Source organism: Hemiscyllium ocellatum, chromosome 14, assembly GCF_020745735.1.
Source record: "Hemiscyllium ocellatum isolate sHemOce1 chromosome 14, sHemOce1.pat.X.cur, whole genome shotgun sequence".
Taxonomy (NCBI): domain Eukaryota; kingdom Metazoa; phylum Chordata; class Chondrichthyes; order Orectolobiformes; family Hemiscylliidae; genus Hemiscyllium; species Hemiscyllium ocellatum.
The window spans coordinates 66,667,536-66,682,741 of record NC_083414.1 but is presented as its reverse complement, the minus strand read 5'-3'; the positions used below and the strand labels follow the sequence as shown (position 1 = coordinate 66,682,741).

The 15,206-nt window shown below is 39.7% G+C and overlaps 1 protein-coding gene across 3 annotated transcripts in view; it reads right to left on the bottom strand.

Annotated features, from left to right (window-relative positions):
* rad54l2 (RAD54 like 2) overlaps positions 1–15,206 on the bottom strand; it is a 128,232-nt gene that overhangs the window by 62,178 nt on the left and 50,848 nt on the right. The window lies entirely within an intron of this gene.

Genomic DNA, 15,206 nt, shown 5'->3' with positions numbered 1-15,206 from the left:
TTAAAACAAAGGGTGGGAGGTGTGGCAATATTATGACTTTAAAAGATGTGTTCTTGCTTGTTTCTCTTCTAGAGCGGTGTTGTCACAGGGGCACCAAAATGTCTTCTTCAGACAGGACAGTTGGTAAACAGCTTTAAAAAACTACCCAGAAAAAAAATTCAATGACAAAAGAATGAGTGGGTGGGGTCAGGTTCTCACAGATCCAAAAAGGATTTTGGTTTTGCTTTCAGTTGGTGATTTTTGCTGGCTGCTGGAGTTCGCTGCTGCTAGAGTGAAGACTTAGGCAGAGAAGGTTAGATTAGATTACTTACTGTGTGGAAACAAGTCCGAAGCACAACCCACCCATACCCCTACATTTACCCCTTACCTAACACTACGGGCAATTTAGCTTGGCCAATTCACCTGATCCGCACATCTTTGGACTGTGGGAGGAAACCGGAGCACCCGGCGGAAACCCACGCAGACACGGGGAGAATGTGCAAACTCCACAGTCAGTCGCCTGAGTCGGGAATTGAAACCGGGTCTCAGGCGCTGTGAGGCAGCAGTGCTAACCACTGTGCCACCGTGCCGCCCCAAAAGCTTCCTCTTAAAAAAATTCAAACAAGTCAAATTATTTCTCAGTTTTGTTTTCTACCGGACTGCAGAGAGACAGCACATGAGGACAATAACTGTTTGGAATTGCCTTTGCCAAGGGGGTATTTATGGGATAATGCCTATATTGGAATAGTTGATGATCTGTGGCAAAATAATACATAACCTTGTTAAGTATTTCAATAAGAGGGAAGCTATGCCAATTTTTCTTTTTGTTGTATTTTAAATACATTTAAATAAAATAATTTCAATAAAGTTAACTAATATTTAAAGTTTTGAACAAAGCTTAGCGGTGGACCAATTGAATCATCTGGAACACAGCACCTTATACTTACCTTTTACTAAGTTAGAGTCTAGGCTATCGCCCTAATATAGTCTGGGGCAGGTCTGGTCAGGTCCGTAATAAATGCATAAAATAAAGCAAGTCAAAATAGCTGATTCTGATCATGCCAAAACTCCCACACCTTCCAGAGTGGTTAAAGGGACAGAAGGCCATTCAGCCCCTAAAAACAGTTTTATCATTGTATTCGATCATGACCTATCTGTATCTCATCTTTACTAATTGACCTTTGATTCTACTCAATGATACCCCAATGTACAAATAAATCTTCCTGAGATCATCTTTGAAAATCTCAATTACTTTGAGAAAGTGAGCTCCAAATTTAATGCCATGTACAGAGACAGGAAAAAAGACAAGGTTTTCATGGATTTGAAAGGTCATATTGATCTTTAAGTCTGTGTATGCCTTGGCCTTCCCTCTCGAGTCCAGAATTGGAAAGATTTATTAATTTCTGATGAAATGCTTATGCCCAAAACATCAACTCTCCTGCTCCTTGGATGTTGCCTGACTTGCTGTGCTTTTCCAGCGCCACACTTAGCTAACAATACCCTCTACAAACCCACCAACTCCAACAGTTACCTTGACTATACACCCTCACACCATGCACCCTGTAAAGACTGTTCCATTCTCCCAGTGCCTCCGTCTTCATCCATTCACATGATGCCAACCTTGTCAAGGAGTTCTCTGAAACTTACTTCCTCAACCAAGGATTCCCCACTACCGAGGTTGACAGGGCCTTCCGTCACCTCCGACCCATCTCCCATACTTCAGCCTTAACCCCTCTTGCCACAACAGCAATAGGGTCCCCCTCGTCCTCACCTACCATCCCACCAGCATCCACGTCCAAAGAATCAATAGCTTCTACTTCTGTCACCTCCAGCAGAATGCCACCACCAGACAAACACTCCTACCTCCTCCCGTCCCACAGGGACTATTCCCTCCATGACAATTTGGTCCATTCCTCTACCATCAATACTTTTCCAGAACCTCTCGGCATGTTCCCATACAATCTGTCAGATTACTTTCTCCCTCTTCGCCTATGCCCTTATCTCAGCCCCTACACACCATGCCTTGTCATCACATGGGCTGCTACCACAAATAACTAACTGTCAGCCACTAATGGTTCCCATTAGCACCTATTGATTCTCCCAGGCTGACCTCTACCCATTCTTTTGTCTGCCCAACTGTTGTTCTCTCTCACTGGACTCCATCTCCACCTATCATTTACTCCTTCCCCTTCCCCCAATCTCTTCTTTGGCATATATACCAACCTTTCCCTAACTGGGATCAGATCTGAAACAAAGGCTCTGCTTCCTCTCCAAGGACACTGCCTGACTTGTTGAGTTTTTCCAACAATTTCTGTTTGTCTGATTCCCAGCATCTGCAGCTCTTTGATTTGCCATTATGTCTTTGCTATATTGAATTAAAAAAAAAGAGAGGAATGGGAGACATTTAAAAGCCAACAAATGTTGAGGGGTTGAGGAAGTAAACAGTTACTGTCACTAGAGAAAAAGTACTAGGCGAACTTTAAAATGGGATTAAAAGTAAAAAATGTCATCTGGACCTGATGGGTCATATCCGAAGATTTTGAAGGAAGTAGCTGCAGAGATGGCGGATACACCAGTTGTAATTTTCCAAGAATCCTTAGATTCTGAGCAAGTCTCACCAAGTTGGAAAACTGACAACACAACCCCTTTATTCAAAACAGATAACTGTAGATGAAGCAGTTTAACATCTATCACTGGGAAAACGTTACAGTTTATTAAAAAGAATGCAATGGCAGAGCATTTAGAAATACAGTAAACTTTGTTTTAACTGGCATCTTATGAATGACATCCTCTATCATCCAGCAAAAATTATGTACCTCAAATACCAGAACTTTACTGTATTATTGTGATCTCTGCGATGTCAGAGGAGTCTGTTTAGGGTGCAAATGAGGAGGCTTTTTGCCAGAAAGTTTTCTTTAAGGCAAAGTTGCATTATCATTAGGTGATTAATGCTGCAATTAAAGTATAACAGTGATGAGTATGTCCTCTGCATTATATCTCTATTACTAATTGTGCGTTTTTACATGGATTATGTGGATCTCTTGATGAGCTGGAATATTTGTTCAACCAATGCATTTCTGGTCCCATAGGTACTGACTAATATGCAACCAAGCAGTCATCATGGCATAACGAAGGGGAAATCGTACCTGACAAAATTATACTTACTTGAAGCATTAACAAGCAGGATAGATAATGAAGAATCAAAAAATGTTACATATATATATGTGGATTTCCAACAGGTGTTCAATAAGGTATTGTACATAAAACCACTTAATAGGACCCCACCATGTTGGGAGTAGAATAAGCATTTTCAGGATGACAACCTGTAAGTAATGCAGTGACACAGCGATCAGTAAATGGGTCACAATCCTTTACAATATATACTAATGATGAGGATGATAGAAGAGATGTACTATTTGCCAAGTTTAAGGATGCCGTGAAAATAGATGGGAAGGCAAGTACTGAGCATAACAGAGTTGTGACACAGACTCTACACAGGGATAAGACAAAAACTTGGTATAATGTCAAAAAGTATGAAGTTTATGAATTTCGATAGAAAGAATAGAAGTACTGGAACTAGTTAAATGGGGCAAGATTTCAGAAAGCTTTAGCAGAGGGGATTTGGGAGTCCAATTGCACAAACCTCAAAAAAAAACTATAATCTGGTAATGGGGATGGTAAAAGGCTCCTAATCTCTATTTCAAAGAGAATAGAGGATAAAAATAGGGAGATCCAACTACAAATATTTACTAATTAGACCGCAGCTGGAACGGCAAATTGTTTTGATGCCATTATCTATGGAAAGGTACACTGGCATTACAGGCAGTCCAAAAAGGCTCACTAGGCTGGTCCCCAATATGGAGGAATTACCTTACGAGGATGAACTGGTACACATTGGAGTTAATAATAGAGGAGATCTTATTGAAACATGTAAGATTAGGGGGTTGATAGGCTGGATTTGCAGAGGTTGTTTCCCCTTGTGGGAGAGTCTAGGATCAGAGAACATAATCTTAAAGTAAGAAATCACCCACTTAAGAAGCTTTTTTTTTCTCTCAGCAGTGGACAATTTATGGAATTCTTTACCACAGAAAGCTGTATAGGCTAGGCTGTCAAGTATATTCAAGACCATGTCAGATTTATTTTTGATCAAGGCTGCCTATGTTTTATGGTTTTAGTATACACAAAGGGGGATATCACAGAGAGAGCACTTTGCAAGAAGTACAAATTATAAAGGGCATGTTGCAGAGAGGGGATCTTCACCAAGTCCATAATTTGCAAGAAGGATTCCAAGCCTTATAACAAATTTACATTCTAAGTAGAGATGTACTCAGGCAAATAATGTCATTTATTCAGACTAGGTTCTTGCACAGAAGTCAACATTCTCTTTTGCTGAGAAGCAAAAAAAAAGTTACGCAATGCAACAACCTGGAGTGAGTCAGAAGGATGTGGGTTCAATTCTAACTGCTTGAGATTTATGCACATAAGGCACTGAAGTATCAGTCTGTGTTACCGAAGGAGTGTGCCACTGTTGGAGGTGCAGGCTTTCTGATATGTTAAAGCAATTTAACATCACATTATTTGTTATAAGGCTTTATTTGCAGTCTCCGGAGAAAATACTTAATCAACTAACATCACAAAAGCAGGACATTTGGCTATTTATTTCACTTGTGTTTGTTGAGAGCTGCATTTCCCTTTATTAAATATTGACACAATGATGCCAAGATACAAGTAACTTCACAAAAGTACTTCATTGCTTCTAAAACCCTTTGTGGCACCCTGAGAATATAAACGGAATTTTGCAACTTTAACTTTTTTTTCATAACATCCCTTAAATAATAAATCATCAGTGTGTTTGACATGCTGTCTTATGATTGCTGAAATTACTTTTAGAGGTTCTAAGTAGTTCTTCAGCTTTGAAACAGTTGAACAGAAAAAGGTGGAGAACACCAGAAAAACAGCGGACCAGGAATCAGATGAGAAAAAAAGAAATCATGTCAAATATTTAATACTATTACCCTAAAGGAAAATCCTTCGTAAAGTCGTAATGCTTCATCCAAGAGTTGTCAAACCTTAGCAGAAGAGCAATCTAAAAATTGTCTTTTAAGTTGGGTTTGTCTTTTAAGCTACTGACCACGTCTCTGCCGTTACAAACTTACATAACTATTACTCAGCAAAAAACAAACAAATTGCTTGTGGGCACAGAGTAAACATTAATCACAAACTGCTCCTGGCTCAGGATCCTTTTAAATATTGTTACCGAATGTAACTTCCTGGTTGCCAGCAAGGAGACACCAAGAAAACGTTGCTTACTTGTGAAGTACAGAGTGTTACCTAAGAGGAACAGGCTGCTTGATCTGTCAGCCAAGTCCGTTGCTCTCGTAGATGCCAGCTGATTTGTTTCTCCCTCAGTGCAGGTAATTGGATTGATCATTATAGAGAACCACTGGCTGAATTTCCATCAAAGTGTTAGCTGAAACCTAGCAAGAGACCTCAGCACAGTGCAACCCCAGCATATAAACTCAAAGGCTGCAATTAATTCAAGCGAGTGCAAAACAGCACAACTGAACAAAGAACCTTACATAACAATTCATACACAGCCAGGGCTCTAGCAAAGGATTTTCATACGTACGACATGCACAGCACACTATTTCACATCTGAACTATTTTCCTTTAATCTCCAAACAGAACTTACATTTCAATTTGAGATGAGCCACTAAAGCAAGACCCTCACCAGCCTGCTCTAGCAAATTTTCTCATGACATTATTCAAAGGGAGAACTTTTCCCACTGTCCTTTCTAATACTTATTACTGAACCAGTATTGCAAAAACAAACTTTTGGTCATATCGCAAAACAGTTTGTGGGATCTTGCTGTGCACAATTTGGTTGCCATGGTTCCTCCAGCACACAGTCAAACATCTAACTCCTGGGAGGTTCTGAAAGTAGTGAAAAACACTTATGAAGGCATATAAACACCAAGTCAGCAGACATTTGAAAGACATGACAAAGTTTACTTGTTTAATATAAGCATTCAAGGAATCAGGAAGCTCACTTGATCATTCAGTGGATGAATGCAGTACCAAAATGACTGCATCCCCACGTTAGATCCTGGGTGATGAGCTAGCGAATCTTGAAACAAATGACCTCAGCACCCGCTGGGTTAGGAGCTTGTGAATATTATCCATCAGACAGCTGATGCACATCAAGTTGTGGCTACATCAGGCTTAAATCCCCCTTGCAGAAATTTGCAAACAATGAGCAGCTTGGTGAGGATATCTACATGCTGGAGTTAACACAGCTAGAGTTATCACCTTCAGCATAGGATACAGTAAAAAAAACTGGAAGAAAAGGCAAATTCTCTGAAACAGCTCTAAACAAACCAAGTCTGCATTCACTGTCAGACTCAGTAGGCATGAGTCCAAGTTTGAGCATTCTCACTATATATTGCATTGACAGGGGGGTAATTAGTACTTGTACTTATCCACTCCTAGGCCAATCTGCCTGATTAAAAAAATGTTTCTACGCACCGTCCCACCTGTGCATCTTTTAGAGTTTCCTCTACATACATTTGGCACTGATCTCTTTTCGTCTCTCTCCCACTTCCATTCTAACATCGAACATAAAGTACGTACATTCATCACATAATATTCAGACCATCCAAGCCTGAACTCCTGCTTCTGACATTCAAAGTATAGCGAGTACCTGTCTAAAAGCAATTGTAGTCAATTTGCAGAACTTCTCTCTCAAACTCCTGAACTCCTCCTTCATTCCTTCCAGCTCCTTGATCTCATCTTGAGGCTCTTTAAAATCCACCTCTTCCATAAAATCTTTGCTCACTCAATACTTCATGTGGCCCAGAGTCACATTTTGATGCTCCCACTCTTGTGAAGCACTTTAGAATATTTTCTTACATGGAAAGCACTATGTAAATGAAAATGATTGTAGACATAACTACTCGTGGTGAAGCAAATGAAGTCATGGATGCAGAAAAGACCCAAACTAATATGCTGTTAATAGTCACTCTGGGGTATGCAGCTGTGCAGCCACCTATAAATTCCCACGCAGGCAGAGAACAAGTCAGCCCTTTCAGAATGTGCACAGCTGCAAAAAATACATTAAAAGGTAGTTATACACAAGAGAAAGAAATTAGAGTCATAGAGATGTACAGCATGGAAACAGGCCCTTCGGTCTAACCCGTCCATGCCGAATGAGGGCATGGATAGGGTAAAGAGGCAAAGTCTTTTCCTTGGAGTAGGGGAGTCCAGAACTAGAGGGCATAAGTTTAGGGTGAGGGGGGAAAGATAGGGCAACTTTTTCACACAGAGGGTGGTACAGGTATGGAATGAGCTGCCAGAGGAAGTGGTGGAGGCTGGTACAATTGCAATATTTAAGAGGCATTTGGGTATATGAATAGGAAGAGTTTGGAGGAATATGGGCCGGATGCTGGCAGGTGGGACTACATTGGGTTGGGATATCAGAGCAGGTTGGAGCTAGAGATGAACTAAAATTGTACGCCAGCCAATACCCTGCAAGTACACGGGAACAATGTGTGCATTCAGCTTGTTTAACCCTTTGCCATCTGATTTGTGTATCGGATGCTGCCTGAACTGTTGTGCTCTTCCAGCACCACTAATCCAGAATCTGGTTTCCAGCATCTGCAGTCATTGATTTTGCCTATCTGATTTGTGTAGTCATTGTAGGAATAAACATTTCTGACATCAGGATAGCAGACGCAATGTGTAGGTGTCATGGTGTCTTTGAGAGTACTGAGATCCACAGAAGATTTTGGAAAACAAATTCAGAAAATGCTTTCTGTGTTAGATGTGGAAGAGAAAAGTTCTGCTCAGCACAAAGGATGGCAATCATTGGAGGCTATTTTCAAAAGAGTACAAGAATTGAGTGATACAGTGCTTAAAAGGACTATCTAGGACAAATTACATATCATTCAATCATTCGAAGTTGTGAGTCATGCTTTGCGTGGAGCTTTAAAGATAAACAAAAACTTGTTTGCAAACAAATGCACATTACTAAACTTTATTTGAGTTAGCTGCTCCGCCTCTTCCCCAACAAAGTAGCGCAGTTTGGGCACAGAGTTAGCATCCAAGCCACTCCTATTAAGAAACAGGAAAGTAACAGACTATTTGACAACCCCCAAACCTGCTCAAAAAGGTGATGACTGATCCAACATTCTTCACAGGCCCTATCTTGCCCTTTCTCTGTAATCCTTGATTCCCTCACTGATTATGAATTTATCACAGCTTTAAATATACACAAGGTGTGAGCCACTTTAGTCCTCTGTGGCAAGAAGTTCCAAAGACCTTCATCCCTTTATTCTAGGACTATGCCCTCTGGTCCTAGATTCTCCCATGAGGTGAAACACCTTCTCAGCATTCACCATCAGAATACAAAAGAACTTTGATCAGTGGCAGGAGGAGTTCAATTTAGATAGGTGTGAGGTGCTGCACTTTGGTAAGGTAAGGTAAACAAGGGCAGGACATATGCAGTTAATGGTAAGGTCCTGAGGAGTGTTGCCAGACAAAAGAGACCTGGGGATGTAGATGCATAAATCCTTGAAAGTTGAATCACATGTAGACAGAGTGAAGGCAGCATTTGGTACACTGCCTTCACTGATCATAGCATGGAGTATAGGAATTGGGATGTCATGTTGTGGCTATAAAAGGACACTGGCGAGGCCACTTTTGGAAAACTGCAAACAATTCTGGTCGCTCTTCTGTAGGAAAGATGTTGTTGAATGTGAGAGGGTGCAGAAAAGTTTACAAGGATGTTGCTGGGACTGGAAAATTTGAGTTGTATGGAAAGGGCAGATAGGCTGGAGCTTTGTTCCCTAAAGTATCAGAGGCTGAAGGGTGACCTTTTGAGGTTTTTAAAATCAAGAGGGTCGTGGATAGGGTGAATAGCCAAGATCTTTTTCCTAGGGTGTGGGTTTCCAAAACTAGAGGACATAGGGGAAAGATTTATAAAGGACCCGAGGGGTACTTTATTCATTCAGAGAGTAGTGCTTGTATAGAATGAGTAGCCAGAGGACAAGTAAGGGGCGGGTACAATTACAATATTTAAAAGACATCTGGATGGATACATGAATAAGAATGGTTCAGAGAAACATGGGCCAAATGCTAGCAAATGGGATAAGGTTAGATTGGGATGTCTGATTGCCATGAATGAGTTAGACCAAAGAGCCTGCTTCCACGCTGCATGACTCTATGATCATCTCCTGCACCTTTGTGGTAACTGTGTGTTGATGTAAAGAACCTCCAAGTGCCTGTGTGCTGCAGCTTTTCTCCACTCAAAAAATACACCTTTTTATTCTCCCTTCCAAAATAAATAACTTCTCATTTTGGCCAAATATGGTTCATCATGAGGAGGCTCTGAGAAGACTCACCTGGGCAACTCCTTTTCCTGACTACGCAAAAGAACCTTGCAATCTTTGCACCAACAGATCAAAACCTTCTGTTGTGATGCATTACCACAGTCTACTACATAATGCTACTATAGGCCAAGAGAAATTCTGGACACACTGACTGCCATTCAGACAAAATGCTATTATCACACTACTCTCTGGACAGACACTCTCAGAACTTCCTTGTTCCAATTGCACAATCATTTTAGGATCTGGACCTAAATGTGATAAAATGCAATATTTTGCCCCAACAATTGGAACTGCACTTCCCTGAAAACATTCAATTCCAGCCCAGCCTGACTCTAAAGAAGAGGAGTGTCTTTGTGGTTGGCATGTGGATCTGGGAAAGTTATGTGTTTGACATACAATCGAAACACTTCACACCTCCACACTAGCTGATTCTCCCTTGTGGAGCTTTCTATAATTTCAAAACAGGATTTGCAATGAAGGGTGAAACTCACTGGGCCACAGGTAAACAACCATCAAGACTGAAGTTACTTGTCCTGGTCCTGGTCATCAAACCTTCTAAGAGCTTAAAGCTGTCAGGGAATGCAATTTTCTTCTTAGACAAGGGAAAGGGTTTAAACTCAGAATACTTATCATTTCAACTCAGCCTTACACATTTAAGGCTGATCGAAATCAGTAGTTCTGTATCTTATCTATTTCTGTTTGAAGTGTATTATCTTGAAAACAAATAAAAGCCATAAATATAAAGAAAATTGGCTAATCTAGTGCAAAATTTGCACTCTGACCTTTGACCAAAGGATGTTCAGTTTTAATATATCATGGGCAGAATTCTATTCCAACTTTAGTCAAAATATCCAAATTCCTTGAATTTACTGCTTGCTTGCCAGTGAAGTTGAATTTGCCCTGATGCAAACCTGATAGAATAGAATAGGAATGTTGCCCCTTATATCAAGGGGTTTGGAGTGTAAGAGTGGGACGGTCGTACTACAATTGCACAAGGTGCTGGTGAAACCACATGTGGAATACTGCAAGCAATTTTAGTCCCCTTAAAGATATAACTTAATTGGAGGCAGTTCAAAGAAGGTTCATTAAGATGGTCCCTGAGAATTAGAGATTGTCTCGTAAGCAAAGATTAAACAGGTTGGGGCTCTACTCACTGGAATTCAGAAGAAAGAAACATAGGATTCTTAAAAGACTTAACAAGGTAAATGAAGAGAAGACGCCATCTGCTGTTACACAATGAATGTTCATAACCTTGTTGACTGGCTTCACTAATGAATACTTTTCACTTTGTTAACTGACCTTACATACTGAATGCTACCTCATCTTGTTAAATGGCTCTACATAATGAATGCTTTTCCACCTTGTTAACCCATTACCCTTGCCTCCAGCACCCCATCATTAACTGTAATTTCTTATTGGATGTGAGTCATGCTCAGCTGAACCACGTGTTTCACAAAACTCAGAACTTAACTCTTTCCCTGCCTGCTTATACTCTCTAAACATTCTCATTAGGAAAGTCTACAACTAGAGGGCAAAATCTCAGAATTAAAGGTGCCAATTTAAAACTGAAAATGAGGAGGAATTTCTTCTGAGGATTGAGTGTTATGCAACTTCTTGTCAAAGTGTTTTGGGAGTAGAGTCCTTGTGTTCTCTGCATCTAGTTTGGTACTTCCATCTTGGGCACAATCCTTGCTTCTGTTCTTGTCCTCTTGCTTTATTTACTACTTCACGAGACACATACTGGTGGTGTAGATTGCCAGTAATTATTAAAAAGGGATTCAAGTGTAAGAAAATGTTACAAAATTGAAGTTAAACTAATCTATGATGCATTAAAACAAACTCAATGATCAACCATGGTAAAACCACCCTGAAATTTCACTTGGCAAATTAACTGCTTGCTGTAGTGTTGATTCAACAGTCTGCACAGAGCTAGCTAATTACACAATAGTATATTCATTTTGGCTTTGGTGCTGCTGGGTGGAACTAAGGCTTTGCGATAGTCAGGGTTATCATTCTTCAACAATATTCAGTTCCTGTTCTGGATAGTGCATATGATGTAAAGCTATAATAGAATTCAATTTAAGTGTAACATACATATGAATAAATCTCCCTTAGATGCACTGACCTTGAAGTGATATATTTCTGAAGAAGGGCTCATGCCCGAAACGACAATTCTCCTGCTCCTTGGATGCTGCCTGACCTGCTGCGCTTTTCCAGCAACACATTTTCAGCTTGAACTTACAAGGCCCATCAACTCCCAATATTGATAACACAATGACACCATCGTAGCTACTGGCATTGTAACCTTGGTGTAAAATCACTCAATATAACAATGTACCACAACTCAGTATATATTTACAGAATGAATGTACACCACTTTTCAACTTTTCAGAAAACTTTGCAATATTTTCTTCCAAATTTTGGCATCATAACTACAACTCTGCTATGTTTTTATCAGGCAGTAGATTTTAGCACATTTTTAACGTTGTTCAGGGGATACTCGATCTTCAACAAAGCACTACTGAAAATGTTGACTTGCAGACAAAACATGACCAACCCACAGATCATGCCATTCGTTCCACCACCACATAATCCTGTCCTGCTTAGATCCATGCACGCACCCACACTCAGACCCAAACATGGTCATGCACACATTTCCCTAGACCGAAAGACTCTCCCTTCTCCCTAGTCCACATGACTCCACCAACACCCTCGCTGTACATTTCTCACCAAGTTTATATCACTGCCAACACCAATCCTAGAAGTGCCAAGCCCACCTCCCATTCCTGTCAACTACTCTGTCTCCCAACTTGCCCCTCAAGCCCTGACATTACCTTCCCTGTCCTCCTGACACCCCTTTCTTTCAACATTTGTTTCCACTCTATCCAGAATAGAGTTGGGTATTGTAGCAAATTGGTATTACTTTAACAAATATTTAAAAATTCTAAATTGATTTTACTGTTGGAGTTGCTTATTACTGGCTCAATTTGTTTGTACTGGATGACAACTCTCCTCTCCATAAAACATGGCAAATGCCTCCACATTAACACTAGTGATAACACTGGTCTTCAAAAACCAAAAACACTTGTATGTTCTGCTTTTATTTTGTAATTTCAGCAATAAATACACAAAAGGCAAGAGTATACATAGAGCACTGAGACCAGAGCTAATGGCAATATCTACTACTCATTTCTCATTTAGGATACAAATTTGCAATCAAGCTTATCCAGATTCCCCATTAGCCACAGTGGCTAACAACATAAAACACACTCATTTGGTCATATCACAAGACTGCTGAGAACACGGAGCACCTGCTGTTTATAGGCACATCAATATAAAGATGCCTTTCAATGTCAAAGATGCAGAACGGAAGCCTACACTGAAATGCTGAACCTTTAACATGCTATAAAAGTGAAAGATTTCTAAACAATGGACAGAAAACTTAAGTTTACTCCCAAGTCTCACCCTAATGACAAGTTGATTTATCCTTCAGGTCTATTTGATGATACAGTCCCAAGAATCAAGACTATTTTATCCTAGTATTCTAGGCATTCCTGTAACAAAGTGAGCAGTGATTAACTAGCAGCTCCCATTTACCTGAAGTTGCATCCTACAGACAGGACCATACACTTGGGTCAATTGAATCAACACTTCCCCTCCAAAAAAATATCAAAAACAACTGTGCAAAATTTGTTTCAAATACAAAACTCATTGCTGATCGAAGAAAACTTGAACATACGTGTGAATTAAAAGTAGGCCTTCACTGGTTCAGGTTCATTGTAATGTTTGACATGTGGCTCATTGAAGAACAAACCCAAATTTTCGTAATCAGACTCAAGTAACATAGTGCATCTATTCGAGGTGCAGATATGCATCTTTTATCGTGTTTTCTTAACGGCTGTGGTTGGTATCAAACTGCTCCTTGCTCTGGCAAAACTTTCATTATAAAACAAGTAAGTCACTAGTATCTCATTTTGTAGTCAACAGAAGAAACCATCGTGATGAAACCAAGCCCAGAACTTAGGAATCTAGAATGGTATTGTGGCATACTCTACAGTTCATGTGAATGAAATAGAAAAAAATTAACAAAATTCTATAAGACCATCATTGTAATTTGCTGAAATCCTTGAAAGAGTAATGGAAATTTTGACCAGCAGATCCAGGACTCTTTATAATAATCTATTATAACAGGCTATTCCCTTCTAACAAGGTTAAGAAAAGGAATAAGGCATCATTACTCATTCAATAAGTACATTATCTTAGCTCACATGCTTTATACCTGTTGTCTATATGCATTTTTACCTTGTTATTCTGGGATGCAGATACAGAATTAGTTGAGATTTTTGAAAATGGGAAGTTTCCTTTCATATTTTTAAAGTAGTTTGTATCAAACAGTTTCTGAATTTGATCTGTTAACCCATTTAGATCAAATTCAAAGATTGAAAACTGGAAAAGGAAACCACTCCCTACCTACCTCTTATTTTGAAATTTGCTCACTTCTTGGGAATATAACTCATGTTCACCCTAGTTCACCATAGCGCAGACCCTTCATCAGAAGCAAAAATATGGAGATCATAAGAAATAGAAGCAGCAGCAGACCATTCAGCCCCTTGAGTCTGAACGATCATTCAATAAGATCATGGATGATTTTACCGTGACCTCAACTCTGCTGCTTTCCCCATCGATAACCTTTAACTCAAAATTTCTCAGCCTTTGACATAAACAATGGCCTCAACAATTCTACGGCTAGAACTCAAAATTACTTTGCGATAAATTCTCTCTTAAGGTCCTGCTCCACAACTACCTGATGAAGATGCAGCACTCCGAAAGCTAGTGATTCCAAATAAACCTGGTGGACTATAACGTGGTGTTGTGCAATGTTTAATGAATTACTTGTTGTACAAGCACTAATACTCTTTGCAATTAGATTAGATTAGAGATTAGATTCCCTACAGTGTGGAAACACTTGTAAGAGGACATCCAGATCCCTCTGCCCTGTCGCATTCGGTAGTTTCTCTCTATTTAAATAATGTTATGCTTTTCTACTTGTCAAAACCTCTACCTCACATGATACTCTGCTCTATCTGGCAAATTTTTACCCACTCACTAAATGTATCTACAACCATTTACAGACTCTTTATATCCTCTTCTCAACTATTTATATATTATAATATTGTGTCCCTTTATCCAAGTCATTAATATAGATTGTAAATAAATAAGGCCCTAGCAACAATTCCTGCAGCAAATAACTGGTTACAGCTTGCCAATCTGAAGATATCCCACTTATCACAACATACTATTTCCTACGAGTGAGCTAATACCCTGTTCACGCTAATATTGAACACCCAACCCAATGAGCTCTAAATAAAAGCAAATTACTGCGGATGCTGGAATCTGAAACCAAAAGAAAATGCTGGAAAATCTCAGCAGGTCTGGCAGCATTTGTAGGAGAGAAAAGAGCTGACATTTCGAGTCTAACTGACCCTTTGTTAAAGCTTTGACAAAGGGTCAGTTAGATTCAAAACATCAGCACTTTTCTCTCCTTACAGATGCTGCCAGACCTGCTGAGATTTTCCAGCATTTTCTCTTTTGGGTACAATGAGCTCTAATCTTGTTCAGTAAACCTTTCTGCGCAATCTTATTGAATGCCTTTTGGAACTCCATATACATCTACAGGTTCCCCTTTATCTATCCTTCTTAATATAACCTCAAAGAACTATAATGAAATTGTTAATAAGACCACAAGATCGTGTTGGTTCTGCTTGATTGTATTCAGATTTCTAAATCGCCAACTAACTCCTTAATAATGGATTCAACATCTTCCACCAACAGATATTAAGT